Source organism: Brachyhypopomus gauderio, chromosome 4 (genome assembly GCF_052324685.1).
Source record: "Brachyhypopomus gauderio isolate BG-103 chromosome 4, BGAUD_0.2, whole genome shotgun sequence".
Lineage (NCBI taxonomy): Eukaryota > Metazoa > Chordata > Actinopteri > Gymnotiformes > Hypopomidae > Brachyhypopomus > Brachyhypopomus gauderio.
Genome location: NC_135214.1, coordinates 19,649,535 through 19,664,170, shown reverse-complemented (window position 1 = coordinate 19,664,170; position 14,636 = coordinate 19,649,535). Strand labels below are relative to the sequence as shown.

The window sequence follows — 14,636 nt, the reverse complement described above, 5'->3', positions numbered from 1 at the left end:
GCCAAATCTGAGAAGATTTTGAGGGATAAAAATTGGATATAGGATTGAATGTAATTCAGACATGAGCTTCTGTTATGATTTTCATTTGGTAATAATTATTTAATTCATTATTAATTGATAATGATGACAAGAATCAAGTACTACTACATCTGAGATTTGTGTGACATATCTGAGAAACGTTTGAAGAAAATACAAGAAAAACGCAGGATTGTAACAAGATTGTAACAAGATCAATATAAAGAGTTTACATACATTCACAGGGGGGTTGAATGTGCCTGGTGAGGAACGACCCAACATATCACATTTGCCTTGAAAATTGAATCTATTTTGTCAAACAAATACATACGGGCTTTAAAAGAGATTTCATATTGGACTTTGCTTTTTTATGTGTAAGGACATTTCTAGTCCCACAGCCTGTGGAACTGGAGAGGAAGTGTCCTCTCTTCCTCTAATGGACGGGAGAGACTTTGTTAGGTCTGCCAAACCCTCACAGCCCAACCACAGTGGTGTCTGAACAGACTTCACACACATCACCTCACCATGTTGGTCAGCGTTTTCAGGTGCAAAAAAATGCCCCAGCCATCATATCACCTGACACAAAAGCTCCATCCTGATCCTTTCATCCCCCAACGTGTCAACAAGGTCCCTTTTGAGTGTCTGAGGATGGACATTGTAGAGCCAACATCTTCTTAGGGTCATGAGAACAATGCCAGCACACTGTGCCACTGACCACTACAGCATCACTTCCATTTTAAAAGTCGACCTTAGACCCCAGTCCTCTTCTTCAGCCAAGTCAGAAACTATATACATAAAAAAGACAATGTCTGTTCTCCAAAGACTAAACTTCACTTCGTTGCCCCTCCGGAAAGGGAAAGGTGAGTGTCATTATTCATTCTATCCAGAGCCTGTTAGCTCTTTTCCCTTCACTCACAGTCGGGACCCTGGAGACAGAAGGTGTAGAAGGGTGCTTGGAAACCCCTGCTGTGAGTCCACACGTGCAAGCCAAGCATGCCAGAACCCAGAGGCTTAGCCAAACGCTCACTCTTCCCTCTCTTTCCCTTTCTGAACTGTAAACAAATGTCACTTAGGGGTTCAAATAGAAAGCTTTGTTTTTGTGTGTCTGCGTTATGTCCTAGCACAGGGGTGCCCACAGTTTTCAGCTTGCGAGCTACTTATAAGATGACCCAGTCAGAAAGATCTACCGGGGTGGCAGCGAACGTAATTTGTTGAGCGGGGGGGGGGGGGGGGGGGGGGGGGGGGTGGCGAACATAATATGTTGAGCGGGGGGGGGGGGGGTGGCGAACGTAATTTGTTGAGTGGATTGCAGATTGGCTGCCGTGAATGTCAATCAAAATACAACCGTCAGTGCAGATGTGCGATTCATCTACTACTATTTTATGTGACGCGATCTACGCACATTCCTTCGCGATCGACCGACAGTTCCTTCGCGATCGACCGGTCGATCGCGATCGACGTAATGAGCACCCCTGTCCTAGCAAGTTCAATTCCCTTACAAGGCCTGAATATCTGTCTCTGTTTAAAAATAAACAAAACAAAATCCTGACCCACGTTTCCTGTTACTGTGGTGAAAAGACTCTTAAATATTCTTAGTAGGCCTATATTGCACAAAATGAACACAATGATAATGTTTTTACTAAAGCAACTGATTTTTCATGTCTTGTAAACCTTTTAGACACACAGTGTGACTCAAATAAAATAGGACCTACACAAGTAATACTTATGTAATCCACACGAAACAATCACAGATATACATATCAGCATTAGTCAAAAATGCTTATTTGTTACTAAAAGATGGAAAATCATCCCACTTATCTGCAGATAGTTCAACAAATGTTCATGTAATATTAACATTTATTTCATTATCATTTATTTTACATTTTTCTTAGTGCAGGTGTTACAGATGTTCCTGGAGTTTCTGTGTTAGGCACACAAAAATTGTCTTCTCTGTGATCATGTTTCCATGAATCTGTTCAGTTATCTTCCATCACAGGAGAATATGAAATATCTTTATTGTGTTATATACTCTCCATAAATGCAATCTTTGAGTCGTGCGAAGAGACTCTTGATTGGACGAGCGTGCTGTCACTCACGCTACCTGCGCGCTGCGCTATCAGGGTTCCTGGAGTGGACAGTTGGGTCGCTCTGAGATGCTGAGCAGAATACACATCTTTTATGAGGCTGTCGAGCTGTATTGCAGATAGGGACGAATGGTTCTCACTTGTCTGACATGCTTGACCCAGCTGCTGAACTCTTTCCAGACCTTTGACAAAATAGATGGGGAATTTAAGAAAACAGGCCAGAATTGTTTGTCACAATGACAGTGAAACCAGAAATGGTTTCGGGTAGCGAGAGTGTGGTAAGTTAATTTAATTTAAATTCTATGATTCCATGAAATAGGATAGCAATTAAAAATTGTTATATTTTATAACAATGTTAAAAATACGATTTTACATGTAGGAATAGGCATGACCGTAAATGCTATAAATAATCATATAACAATTTCCAAGAATTTCCGCTTGCCATGTTTCCGTTAAATGAACGAGGATGCGAAAAATAGGTCGTTATAATCCCACCCGCGACTGGATGAGCTGGAACTAGATCTACTCAGAGTTTATATCAAAATTATTGAAACGTTCTTCAAATATATGAATCATAGTTGGTTGTAGATACCTCCAGGGCCGGAGTGGGACACTTTTTCAGCCCGGGAGTTTCATGCCCAAATCCGGCCCAAAATTATTTTTCCCTCCCAATCGGCCCAAACTAGAGATTGACATGAGCCGGCCCATCGGGAATCCTCCCGAATCTCCCGATTAGCCACTCCGGCTCTGGATACCTCCCAAGTACCAGTTACAATTGTGATAGTCGTTAAGGGGAGTTACCTTGCTGAAAACACGTGGAAGCCATTTGAGTATTTACTAATTGGTTTAGTGTAGATGCTGTACCCCACCTCGGAACTGGGCCACGATTCACTAAAGACGGATATAATCGCACGGGTCCTTCTATTAACCCAACTGGGCACGTTTTTGAGTAAATATGTTTTTGTGGCTCTTGAATACTGTAATACAGAACTGAACACTTGTGGATGCAGGGGAGGCTTACATTATGATACGGCACATGACAAAAACTGCATGATTTATTTCGTTTTCGTGTCGGCCCGTCTGTCCAATTACACTTTCGACAATAATTACTTTCCATAAGTTTCCTTGAATTACTCCACAACGTCAATCTACCTTGCTATACAAAGTAGCAAACGTCTTAAAGCGACTGATAGGCTAAAACGCCGAGCGAAGAGACTCTGATTGGACGAGCGTGCTGTCACTCACGCTACCTGCGCTCTGCGCTATCAGGGTTCCTGGAGTGGACAGTTGGGTCGCTCCGAGATGCTGAGCGGAATACACATCGCAGCAGCATCAGCAGCAGAGTAGGCGGTGGGATGTGGCGGTGGATGACCTGGTAAGTTATTTGTTTCAAAACAGCATTTTGCGATCAAGTGTCAGTTTCGATGCCCAGCTTCTCTGAGTCTCGCAATAGTTCACGTAGATCAGCATTGACTTTACACGTTTGGATGCCTGTGGAGAGGTTCTCTCGTTAAACGAATAATGTCTAACGCCTTTCTCCTGGATGCTGGTGAAATCTGTTAAAGATGTGTCGGGCGCTCTCTATAGCAAATTAAACCGGTGTAGGCTTATTACTGACATTTGAAGTAGGAGTTTACAAGGGCAGTTATAACGGAGCTCTCCAGGACATCACGGGCAGATTTGAGTACACATCACGGTCTCTGTGGATTAACTTTATATTTGTTCAGATTTGCGCACGTTTGTGTTTGATTCGTCAAGTCGTTGAAAGCAGTGTTGCTTTAGGTCTTAAATAGTCAAGATCTAACTACGGTGCAATCACACACACGTCTTACTGAAATATCTAAAAAGCTTTTTTTGATTGAACTTGTAAACTCTTTTCTGGCTAAACTGGAAATTTATGTTGCGTTATAAACCAGTGGGCGTTTACAAACATGAATGGTTATGAGTAGAATTACGTTATAAACAGGAATAAAGCTATATTGCATTTGGTATCGGACCAGACTTTCGGGATGTCGTCTTAAAATCACACAGCATTCTTATCTACAGTTAGTTTCACAATCATCTAGTCTCCACATTTTTATGTACAGTTAAGGATGCAAGTACGGAAAACATCTGTGGCGCTACCGATGTTGAGATTTCAGAGCCGAAGGACAAATATTTAACCATCCGAACAATAGCGAAGTCGTTTAGGATTATATAATTTCCGACGGATTAACTTGACCGCTAAAAGGTACTTTTTAAATGTGTGCGATGCGTTTATGTGGCTTGTAAAACGGCGTGGGAAATCATTGGTATTCCATGAACGCTTTATGTATGACTGATCCAACGTTTGACCCAACTGATCCATCATATTCGTTTTGCCATCAGTCGTTTACCAAGACAGATATGGATTATTGAAGCCAAAAAACTATTGATCAATGCATTGTGGTAATTTTTAAAGAGAGATTTTGTTTTATCGGCTGAAGTAATGTATTTACCATAACTAATTTATCCTCTCTCTGACTTTTCTACTGCCAGGATATTCTAGATTGCTCCTGAATGTTGTTTGGTTGGTGTATACATGAGGGTGCACGCCCCATCTCAACCTCATCATTGTCTTCGTGCTCTGACCCTGTGAACTGCGTGTCTTCCCTGATCCTCTATTTCCAAAAAACAAACCCTTGCAGCCATTGTCTGGCCAGAAGATGATGTCCGTGTCCCTCTGACGCTACCTAATATCTCTCAGATGTTGCCACATGTTGGATTGACTTGCACTTTCAGCTGAACAGTAGTGGCTGGAGTTTCCCAGCTGTCGGTTCTGTGGGGAACGTGAGAAACCTCAAGCCCTTGCCTGATGTTGGAGGAAGGGTATGGGTGTTTGACACGTAACAATTTAAAGTGTTTGTTTGTTTGTGTTTTACAAAAATGCCTATTGTGTCATTTCCCAAGCAATTCACAAAGCACTGAGATTGTTTTTTTTATGTCATTATGAGATACAAGGGATCACTTTGGCAGGGAATTATTCAAAATCCATTATGAATTATGCTGATGCATACAGATCCACTCTTTTGACCTAGGTGCTTGGAACGCATTTTCTTGGCGAGGACACAGCTGTGTTGTTCAACGTGTTTTTGTAAGGCCACTACCAGAGGAGCATTCTTTGTAGGTCCTGAGGGTTTTGAAGTCTGCTTGTCCTGGAGAGTACCGCTATAACCTTGATATTAGCAGACTGTATTGCTCAGGGGACTGGTTTTGTTTCAGAGATACAAAATGCAATTCAACACATCTTATGCCAAGATGTAATTATCTCTTTCATTGCCATTTGAATTGTAGATGATAATGTAAACCCTGTAGCCACGGCACAATCTGTCTGTGCTTATCAGTCACACAGGCACACATACTATCACATACATGCATACAGGTGGGAGGGGATAGACCCCATTTTTTAATTACTGTTCTGAGTCCTGCTTCTTGACTTTGACATATTGATTTAGAAAGGCTTGGTCTTGGAAAAGCCTCAATAAAAGCCAAAGCTAATTGATTCTTCTGCATTGACATGCGGTGACATTATGCCACACCATGAGGTCAATAAGAGCATGCTGGCAATATTGACGTGTGAAATGAATTCCAAGCATGAGCAAGGAATGGTTTTCGGGTATTTGATCGTACTGAGCCAGTGCTGAAGTTCATCTGCCTCCCCTGTTCTCTCGTTCTTTATGTGTAAAATCATTCTCTGCTATCCTAATACTTCAAATGTGTAGGAGTTGCAGCGGGAGAGAATCGATGTGGCTACTTTTAGGATATGAAGCTTCACAGCAAAATACCGAGGCCACTTTGTCCTTGTTAAGGGCTCTTGTGGTTTGAACTCTTTTTCCGGTGAGTTCAATTTTGCTCATTACCGTTACATTTCCAGTCATCCTTAATTTGTGCAGACCTGGGGGATATTACTGTTGTCACTTCTGGATGGTGTTCTCATGAGGGAATGTGCACAGCAGTCAAAAGGGTCTTAAACAGAGGGCGAGAGGTAATGATCGCTTTTCCATCTTCTGGAAGTTGGTCCTAATGATGTGCAAACAAAGCCAAGGTGGCAGCAGGTGCCCTGACTCCAGCATGCTGCTTTAGCTGTTGCCTCTGGCGACCAAGGAAGGTCCTTGAAACTTCTCACTGATTCGTTATGATTCAATATAAGTGTGTTTCAAGGGGATGTTGGGATATTTGATTTCGAGAAGATGTTGGTATATTTGAGACTTGATTTCTTTGAGAAAGACAAGTGACAAGTTTGAATTTGAAGACAATACAGTTGACTGTCTATTTTATAATATAAATTGAGAGTCTTTTGGCCAAGCCTCAGGCATATAACTTTCTTCATTCCCTTTAAGCCAGCGAGGTGTATTCAAAGCACATTTTTAGAGTTAATCTCGTTACTGGGCTTTCTACTGAAAGGTTTTGATGGATGTCTCGGCCCACTGGTGTGGCCATCGTAAGGCACTGTGTCTCCTGGTCATGTGATTCTCAGAATGGTGTAGTGGTAGTGTAATGGCATCTCAATAGCAATTCAGAACACGTAAGTTACTCCAGCTCTCACCAAACTTCTCTCTCCTACCTGGAAATCAAGAGTGGATCTGAATGTGCGAAAGCCTTGTTACTATGCATGGGCCACACTCAAATCATAATGTGTTTTTTTTTCTATCTGCTCTCACTAAGTAAAGCTCTTATCCAAGGCAAAGGATTACATTTTAGACCATTTATGTAAATGGATATTCAGTGGAGCAATTCAGATTAAGTGCCTACCTCGCTGAGGGGCACATCAATGAACGTTCTGAGCTGGGATTGGAACCAGTAACACCCTGTGCTTGAGTGTTGCTGAACACCACCTGAACAAGAATCTCAGATGCATTAGATGCAACATCAACACCAACTAATATCACAAGGACGCTTGGTAGATTTCTAAGGAAGTAATTAATTTTGTTTATAGGCTGGAGAATGTGCATTTCCTTTCCTTTCCATTTCCTTGTTTGTCTGAATTTCTGGCATTAAAGTTAAGGTCATTCTGTATAATGCATTAGTCAGCCATTGCCCCTCGCTGCATTACTGACATATGTATTTACAGAAAAACGTAAGGGACCACTGCAAATTGTAATCTTCCTGTAATGGCATCCATTCCACTCCACTGTCTGTTTAATTCCATCACAGACACACTGACTAAGTGATTACCTGAACCAAATCTTATGTAATGAGCAGTGTGAAAGAGGCGGAGAGCAAGCCAAGATGCCCTATAAGTTGTGATTGAATATCAGAGTTATTCCTCCAAATATAGATTTTTAAAAAAGTATTCCTAAGTTAGAATACTAGTATTGGTATGTATTTCAAAGTGAATATGAATTAGATTTCTTTGTACTATAAATAGTAAAATATTTAACACCTGACCCAAGTGCTGCCCATGTGGTTGGCCACACCTCTCTACCTGTCAGCTCAGTCACAGTCTCCATCTTCTAGGCCTGTCATATTACCGTCTGCTGGAGCCGCGGAGCACCAGGACACAGCCGGCCATGGAGGATGAGCAGAAACCATGCGGAAATCGTACCGTTCCACCCAACAAGCCCACAGAGATACAGTCTGCGATTCTGCAGACTCGACAGAGCACGGCGTTCCACAGAGTCGCGTGGGCGTCCCGTTAAATATCGTTAACGGTGTGGCGTGTACTTGGCAGAGCTTTTTGGCTTCCTCGGTGAGGAGAGGTGAGGAGAGAAGAGGAGAGGATCGAAGTAAGCAGAGGGAGTTTATTTTGAAAGCCTTGAGAGAGGTTGGAACAAAGAACACAACACTGGGTCCTTCTAGCCAGCGTATTGTTTCATTGTGGTGGTGATGGGATGGGGGAGGGGCTGCTCTGCCTCTGATCAGAAGTGATATTCCACCTCAGTGTTGTGGCAGGTGGAAGCAACTGGCCACATAAAGGCCCCTTTGCTAGCAGTGATTTAGTGGCTTGACGGGCAAAGTGTGACAAGTGATTTATTTGTTCTTTAAGTGACAAGAATGGGTGAGATATTCCTGCATGCTGCGTTTTAAAATATCACCTTTTGTTTTGAAGGTAGCGGTGGAGACGAAATGGCGCTAAAGCGAATAGCAGGTAAATCACACCAAAGTACTGACTTTATCCTGTCAGGATGGCATTGTTTATGGTTATTTTGGGGTGTTGTAGTTATTAAGTAGACATCAGACAGTCCAATAGTTTTATTGCTGCTCTTACAGTAGTACAGACCTCCTGGGGTCTTTAAACTCATTTTTCATATTGGCATTCCACTTTTCATATTTTCCTGCAGCAGTATTATTTTGTTAGTGTTTAATAATGTGTGTGTGTGTGTGTGTGTGTGTGTGTGCTTCAGGAACAGTAATAACTGCATTTTGGCCATCCAGTGTTGATCCAATTGTCTGAGTCTAAAATTTAAATCAGATGTAGGCTGCAACATGCATATTGCCAGCGTTTCATTTTCATTAATTTCATGGGTATAAATCACAAGTATTAACATGGGCAAAGTCACTCTGGAAATGTAACATTCATTCTTTTGATGCAGATACAAATAAACATAAACCTGCTGCTGTAGATGGACTCAACATATAAAAAACATACAGTGAATGATGTACTGTTTTTAGCTATGTGATTGCAATCAGTTTAATGTTAATTCTTTCTGTACTAACACAAATGTGTGCGCACGCACACACACACACACACACACACACACACACACACACACACACACACACACACTGAGTCTGTAAGTCATCAGATCTAGCCATCCTTGTGGTTTTAACAGCTTCCCCTTTTTTACATATTGAGGGATGTAACGTCTGGGAGGATTACTGCTGAGCTCGGTGCTGAGAGACAAATGTGGTACATGAAATCCTTTTGCCTCTGACCCAGAGGGACGGCTTCCAACGTGGTGGCCTTACAGCCGTGCATGCTGGGTTTCTCTTCACTCTAGAGCTCTGGTTTGATTTCATTCACTTACTGGTTGTTTCCAGCACTCCGATGTCTCATCACAGGGGGAGGCGCGATCAATGTTCTTGCAGATGCAAGAGGCTGGCTGCTTAAAAGATGGAAAACAAATTCTGTGCCAGGTTCAGTCTTCATAACTGACACTTCGCTGCTCTGATATTGAGCACTGCAATTTATTAGCTGTGAGAGCCAGCGCGCCCTTGGAATAAATAACTGGCCAGGTTCTGAAATGGGCCAGGGAGTGTTCTAAGCAGACATTAGCAATTACACAAAACTCTGGAGAATGCAGCCCAAGAACTAGTTTGCATGTGACTGCATGCTGATGAGCTGTTGTTACGGGAAGCACGGTCCATTTCCAGTATTGACCAATAAGGGAACGGACTAATGCTAAAGAAAGGTGACATCATATGTGACAAGGATATTCACAATAGTCATCATAAATATTCTAATTTGTCAAATCAGACCCTGCAGTATCCTCCATGTATGGGCATATCCGAAGAGTTTAAGTCTTTGTTCCTGCTTTAGAGTATGGCCTTACAAATATTTATGTATGCTTCTGAGAGTGACTATGTGGAGCAGGATATTGCTAATGCAATATGCATGTACTTGTGCACAGCCCACTGTAATGTGGTCATTTGGACTTGGACTCCACAGATATGCTGGGATTAGGGTCTCGGGGGTTAAATGCCATGATAAACAGCTGCCCAGTTACTTGCTTTATGACGTAGTGCTGCATGTTATTGCCAACTAATTCATGATGAGGGCTAATTTGTAAATTAATACACGTTGTACCTATTTGGTTTATGTGGTTGTTAGTAGATCATAATTCTCACTCTGTACACACTGCAGAACTGTGGACTGTAGACCATTTGCTTACCTGGCAGGATCGCTCACGTGAGCAGCTAGATTAGGACAAAAACGTGTTTGCGCGTCCTCGAGTGCTGGATTAGAAGCCTTTGTTCTTTTATAATGGCAGCTACAAAGACTTGAACTGCAGAAATGGCTGAATCTGTGTGAATCGGTTTGCTATTATACATCCCACTGATGCGTATCAGTATCCTTCCCTTGGCTGTGCAGTCTTACTGTCTGCACACAGCTAGCGTATTTGATGAGCCAAGAAGTACTCTCTATAAAGCCCATTAGCTGTCTGGCTTTTTTTGTTGTTGTTGTTGTTTTTGGTGGGGGCAGGGGGTAGTTTTTGTACGTTCAATTTTAGGGGTGGCATGATTGATGCACTGATTATACAGTTAAATCATTACCCAGGCACAAAGGCCACGGCTAAATGAATTTCAGGTACCTCCTTTTTTTAATGATCAATGTGCAGCTCTCAGTTGTGTCTGTCTGTCTGTCTGTCTGTCTGGCTATGACAGGTGACAGCTGTCAGCTATGTGATTACTCACCGCTGTTCAGTAATGCTCAAGCCAGTGCAGTCTAGCTCCCACAAGAGAAGGCTTTCTATTTCCTGGGGAAATACACATAGTCTTTGCCTCATCACTGGGTAATAGACATAGTATTAGCTCATCATGGGGTAATGGACATGGTATTAGATAATCATGGGATAAGAGACATACTATTGGCTCATCATGGGCTAATGGATATAGTAGTGAATGATCCATTACCCCATGATTTTAAAGGGTTTTGGTTATATAATTGAACATAACAACAATATATCACTAATACTAATAATTATTCTTATTATATTTATAACTATGCTGCAATGAATTTCAGGAAATGCAACTAATATGTTTTATGCTGTGTTTTGTGAGAAGTGAGAAACTTCACATTTCTTGTGTTGGCTGGCTGCACCAGCTCCAACTTTACATTTCCTATGTAAAACATCATGGTAAACTGTTTTTAGTCCAGTCAAGTTTTAGTCGATAAGTGCCTATTTTGGATGACAGTTTAAATATTTGTTTGTTGTACCAATTGCGTCGCTATCGTCTACTGTGTCCTCAAGAGAAAGTTAGCACTTATCTCAAAATACAGTCATCAAATTAAGCCCATCTGGGGAGCAATAACTAGCTATGAGTTGTGGTTTGGCTAAAATCCCGTTCTGTCTTTAACTCTGTTGTCCACGAGCCGCTTCTCTCGTAAGACGTTCAGGAAATTCAGAAAGGGCAACGCTTCACGTCTGTCCTGTTGCTCGTCAGTAATGTGAAGATGAGGCATGAACGTCCATTGAGCTCCACTTCAGTGTTCTTGTACTTTCGCTGATGGTTTAAGTGGGTCTGTAAAAAAACAAAAACCCCTGCCGCCTGATTTCCCCCGGGACAGGCCGCAACGTCTCGCACGCCAGCTCACACTCAAACACCTCCATTCTCTCATTTCCCATGTTTATCCTGCTGTACATCCCATGTTGTCCAAACGCACAAAGAGTTGGAATAGCACAGCCGAGCCGGTGCAGTTCTGGTGGTGGGAAACCCACCGCGTCCCTGCTGCATCGGCTGGGATTAAACACACTCCCACAGGGTGATTGTTTAAGCACTCAAAACCCAGATAAGGCTCCTTTCCTTCAATGCACTGTATAGTTCTGCGTGTTTCTGTGCGTTTCATGATTTTTTAACCATTATTGATATTGGAGGATCTTGGAGGTTATTTGTAGGATTCGTTCTTTTAAAGAACTTGCAATTACATCTCAGCAATAATCCAGTACAATAATAATAACATATGTGACTATACTGTATGTTTCTCCATCACCCCACGTGTGCTGTGTTAAATCCAGTGTGTGGTAGTGTGTTAACGCTCTCGTTACTAAACCTGTTGTGCAATACATGATTTGGAAACAACGGGAAATAAATTTCAACTAGTCAGCCGTGTGCAAACCTGCACAGCAATGACAAGTACTGGATACTGGAAAATCATCACTGTGGCCCAGAAGTGAAGGCTAGTGTTACGTTTTGGATAATTAAAACAAAAGAAAAAGTCATAGGTGTAAACAAAGAAAAGCAGAGAATATATATATATATATATATATATATATATATATATATATATATATATATATATATATATATATATATATATATATATATATACATACATTTCATGATGGTTTTTTTTTGGGGGGGGGGAGTCTTGTTTTGCACTGTTAAATGACATGGGCCCATTGTAGTAAAGAGACCAGGTTTGCTATTACATTTCGGATCAGCTGAATGGCTGTCTCAGCCAGGTATTGCTCTGTTGTCCGTAGGAGCTGGGGCCACCACCTGCTGTGGCCCGTCCTGCTGCTACCCATCCTGCTCTTTTTCTCCTGCCTGTTCATGCGCTTTTATTTATTTATTTAGTGAACGAGCGAATTCGGTCCTGCTCCCCCAGAGAGGGTGGAAAAATACGCTCTGCATCAGACAGCAGGTGCTGGCTTTAGCTGTGGATTGCAGTGACATGCATGTAAATCTGAGGACTGGTGCATTTTGTCTGGTTGCCTCGGATTACGGCTGTTCCTCCAAGAACGTGTAGCGAACGCTGCGTTTCCTGGATTAAACCGCACGGCAGGGCAAGTCGTTTGCAGGTATTCTGCTGCAGTGCGTGTTTGTTTGTTTGTTTGTTTGTTTGTTTTGGCCCTGATAGAATGTCACGTGTTTTGTTTCTGCAAGTGGAGCGTTCTTTCACTCTTTCATTTCACTCCTTTCAGGCATGACAGACTGATTGGTTTAGGTCTATGAAGTTGCTATCATCATTATGTTCATATGTGTGACTTTCAAACCTCTGTGATGGATATTAATTAGGCATAACTTGTTTTGTGCAGACATGTTACAGTATTCATTTTGCTTTCTGAGAAAATATTTCTGTATAAATGCGGACGTTGGTCAACCAATTGTATTGTATTCACCCGTCACGTTTTATTTTTAGATGCAAAGCACCTGAAAGAACTGGATTGCAACTCACCGACTCACTCAGGGTTATCAAGTAAGAAACTCTCCACTAGGTGGCGCTACTAGAAAAATACAGTGAGGCACTATGTCACAGTAGTGCTTTGCATCACTAACATAGTGTGCCCTTGTTAAATGGTTTTTATTAGATACACATAGGTGTACAGTTAGTGTTGGTCATCGTACAGTTTCTGACTAGAGTTTTTATGTTGTCTGGGTAATTTTGAGTGGAAACTCCTTCTCATCCCATTGACAGTGATGTGCAGAACTCCCATGTGATGTTGCAGATGTTGTACGCTACCATGGCCGCTTCACTGTGGTGTCGGAAATGGTCCTCAGCTCAAATAATGTCTGCTGCGCAGTGGCCGTGTGCTCAGAACCGCACCGGTGATGATCTGGTAATGTGTTGGCTTGTGGCATGGCCACAGATGGACTCCAGTGGGCAACTGTCCATAAAGCAGATGTACCTAATAAACCAACCAGTGATTCTAGGGTGGGTGTTTTTTTATCAAAGTGAGTTCCCTCTGAAGCATTTTGCACTGTTGTCCATTTTGCAGCCCATTCGTTGTGTTGTCTGCATTCTGAATGGAAATGGCTGATGTTAAACCTCTTTCCATTGGGTTGACACTTACACCATGAGCTCCCTGTAATTTCATGCAATCTTTAATTGGGCGGCGGGGAATCGCAGTCGTGTGCAGTGTCAAACAGCATGAATAATGCTAAGTAGTTTTCAAGTCTGGATTCCTTCTTGACCTGTCTGCCACGAAAGGCCTGCAAGTCACGTCTGACGTAAGCCGGTCTCGGCAGGACTACGCGTAAATTAGTCCTGCGGATTGAGAAGTGGAGTTGAGCAAGGCGCAGGTGAGCAGGGCGCAGGTGAACAGGCCTGATTGGCTGTGCGCTACGCGCGGATGATGAAGCTACGTCCTTCTGCTTTTTAACGTCTTGGTTATTACTTGAGTCGCTGAGATGTTTGGAAACTCACAAGTAGAAGTGCTGCTTATCTAAGTGGAACTGTCACTTCGAAATGTAGACTTGGGCATGTATATTATGAAGTGCGCGAAAGTAAATGCGGCGCGTATGATTCGCTGCCGTCCCTTGACGGGGGTTATTTATTCAGTTCGCTTCTGTAATTCCTGTGAATCATTTACAGATGCCTGTTCTTGTGTTGCCTGTTAGATATATATATATACAGCGCTCTTTTGCCAACAGCCGTAACATCATAAGTACATTTGGAATGTAATGCTAAATCATCTGTTTGTTTTCAGCCTGGCTGTATTGTGGACTACTCACCTTATTCCCTCCGCGCTGTCAGCCTGCATAAATGGTCTGTTGCTGTTTTATTGGCTTTGTGTGTTTGCGTGTGTGCGCGCGCGCGTGCATGTGTGCGCGTGTGTAATATACTCAAGCCGGCTGCCGTCGTGGGGTGCGTGGGGGTTGGCAGGGGGTTGTATGGGACGAAGAACACTGTGCTTGCTTCACGCAAGAAAAAAAATTACATCTTTTTTTTTATATAGGCTCTGTCAAAGACAGTTTACTCTAATGATTCACCTTGTGAAATAAATGGCAGAAGTGCCTCTGTCTGAGATGTGCAAACCTGCCAGCCCCAGCGGTATTGAGCTTTAAACCAGGGCTTCTGTGGAGGAGTTGAAGGGCTTGTGTGTGCCGAGCTTTTGTTATGGATTTCATTGTACC

General features: G+C 42.4%; 1 protein-coding gene across 6 annotated transcripts in view; it reads left to right on the top strand.

The window, feature by feature from the left end:
* Positions 1 to 3,371: 3,371 nt before the first annotated feature.
* Positions 3,372 to 14,636, top strand: part of b3galt1b (UDP-Gal:betaGlcNAc beta 1,3-galactosyltransferase, polypeptide 1b) — a 72,596-nt gene continuing 61,331 nt past the window's right edge. Inside the window, exons 1-3 of one of the 6 annotated variants that reach the window (XM_077001216.1) lie at positions 3,381 to 3,474; positions 7,575 to 7,843; positions 8,167 to 8,205. The gene's annotated coding sequence lies outside the window, so the exon portion shown is untranslated. Of the gene's footprint in view, positions 3,475 to 4,250; positions 4,330 to 7,574; positions 7,844 to 8,166; positions 8,206 to 14,209; positions 14,269 to 14,636 lie in introns of those variants that run through there. The other 5 variants (XM_077001215.1, XM_077001219.1, XM_077001213.1 and 2 more) reach the window with 5 other exon arrangements.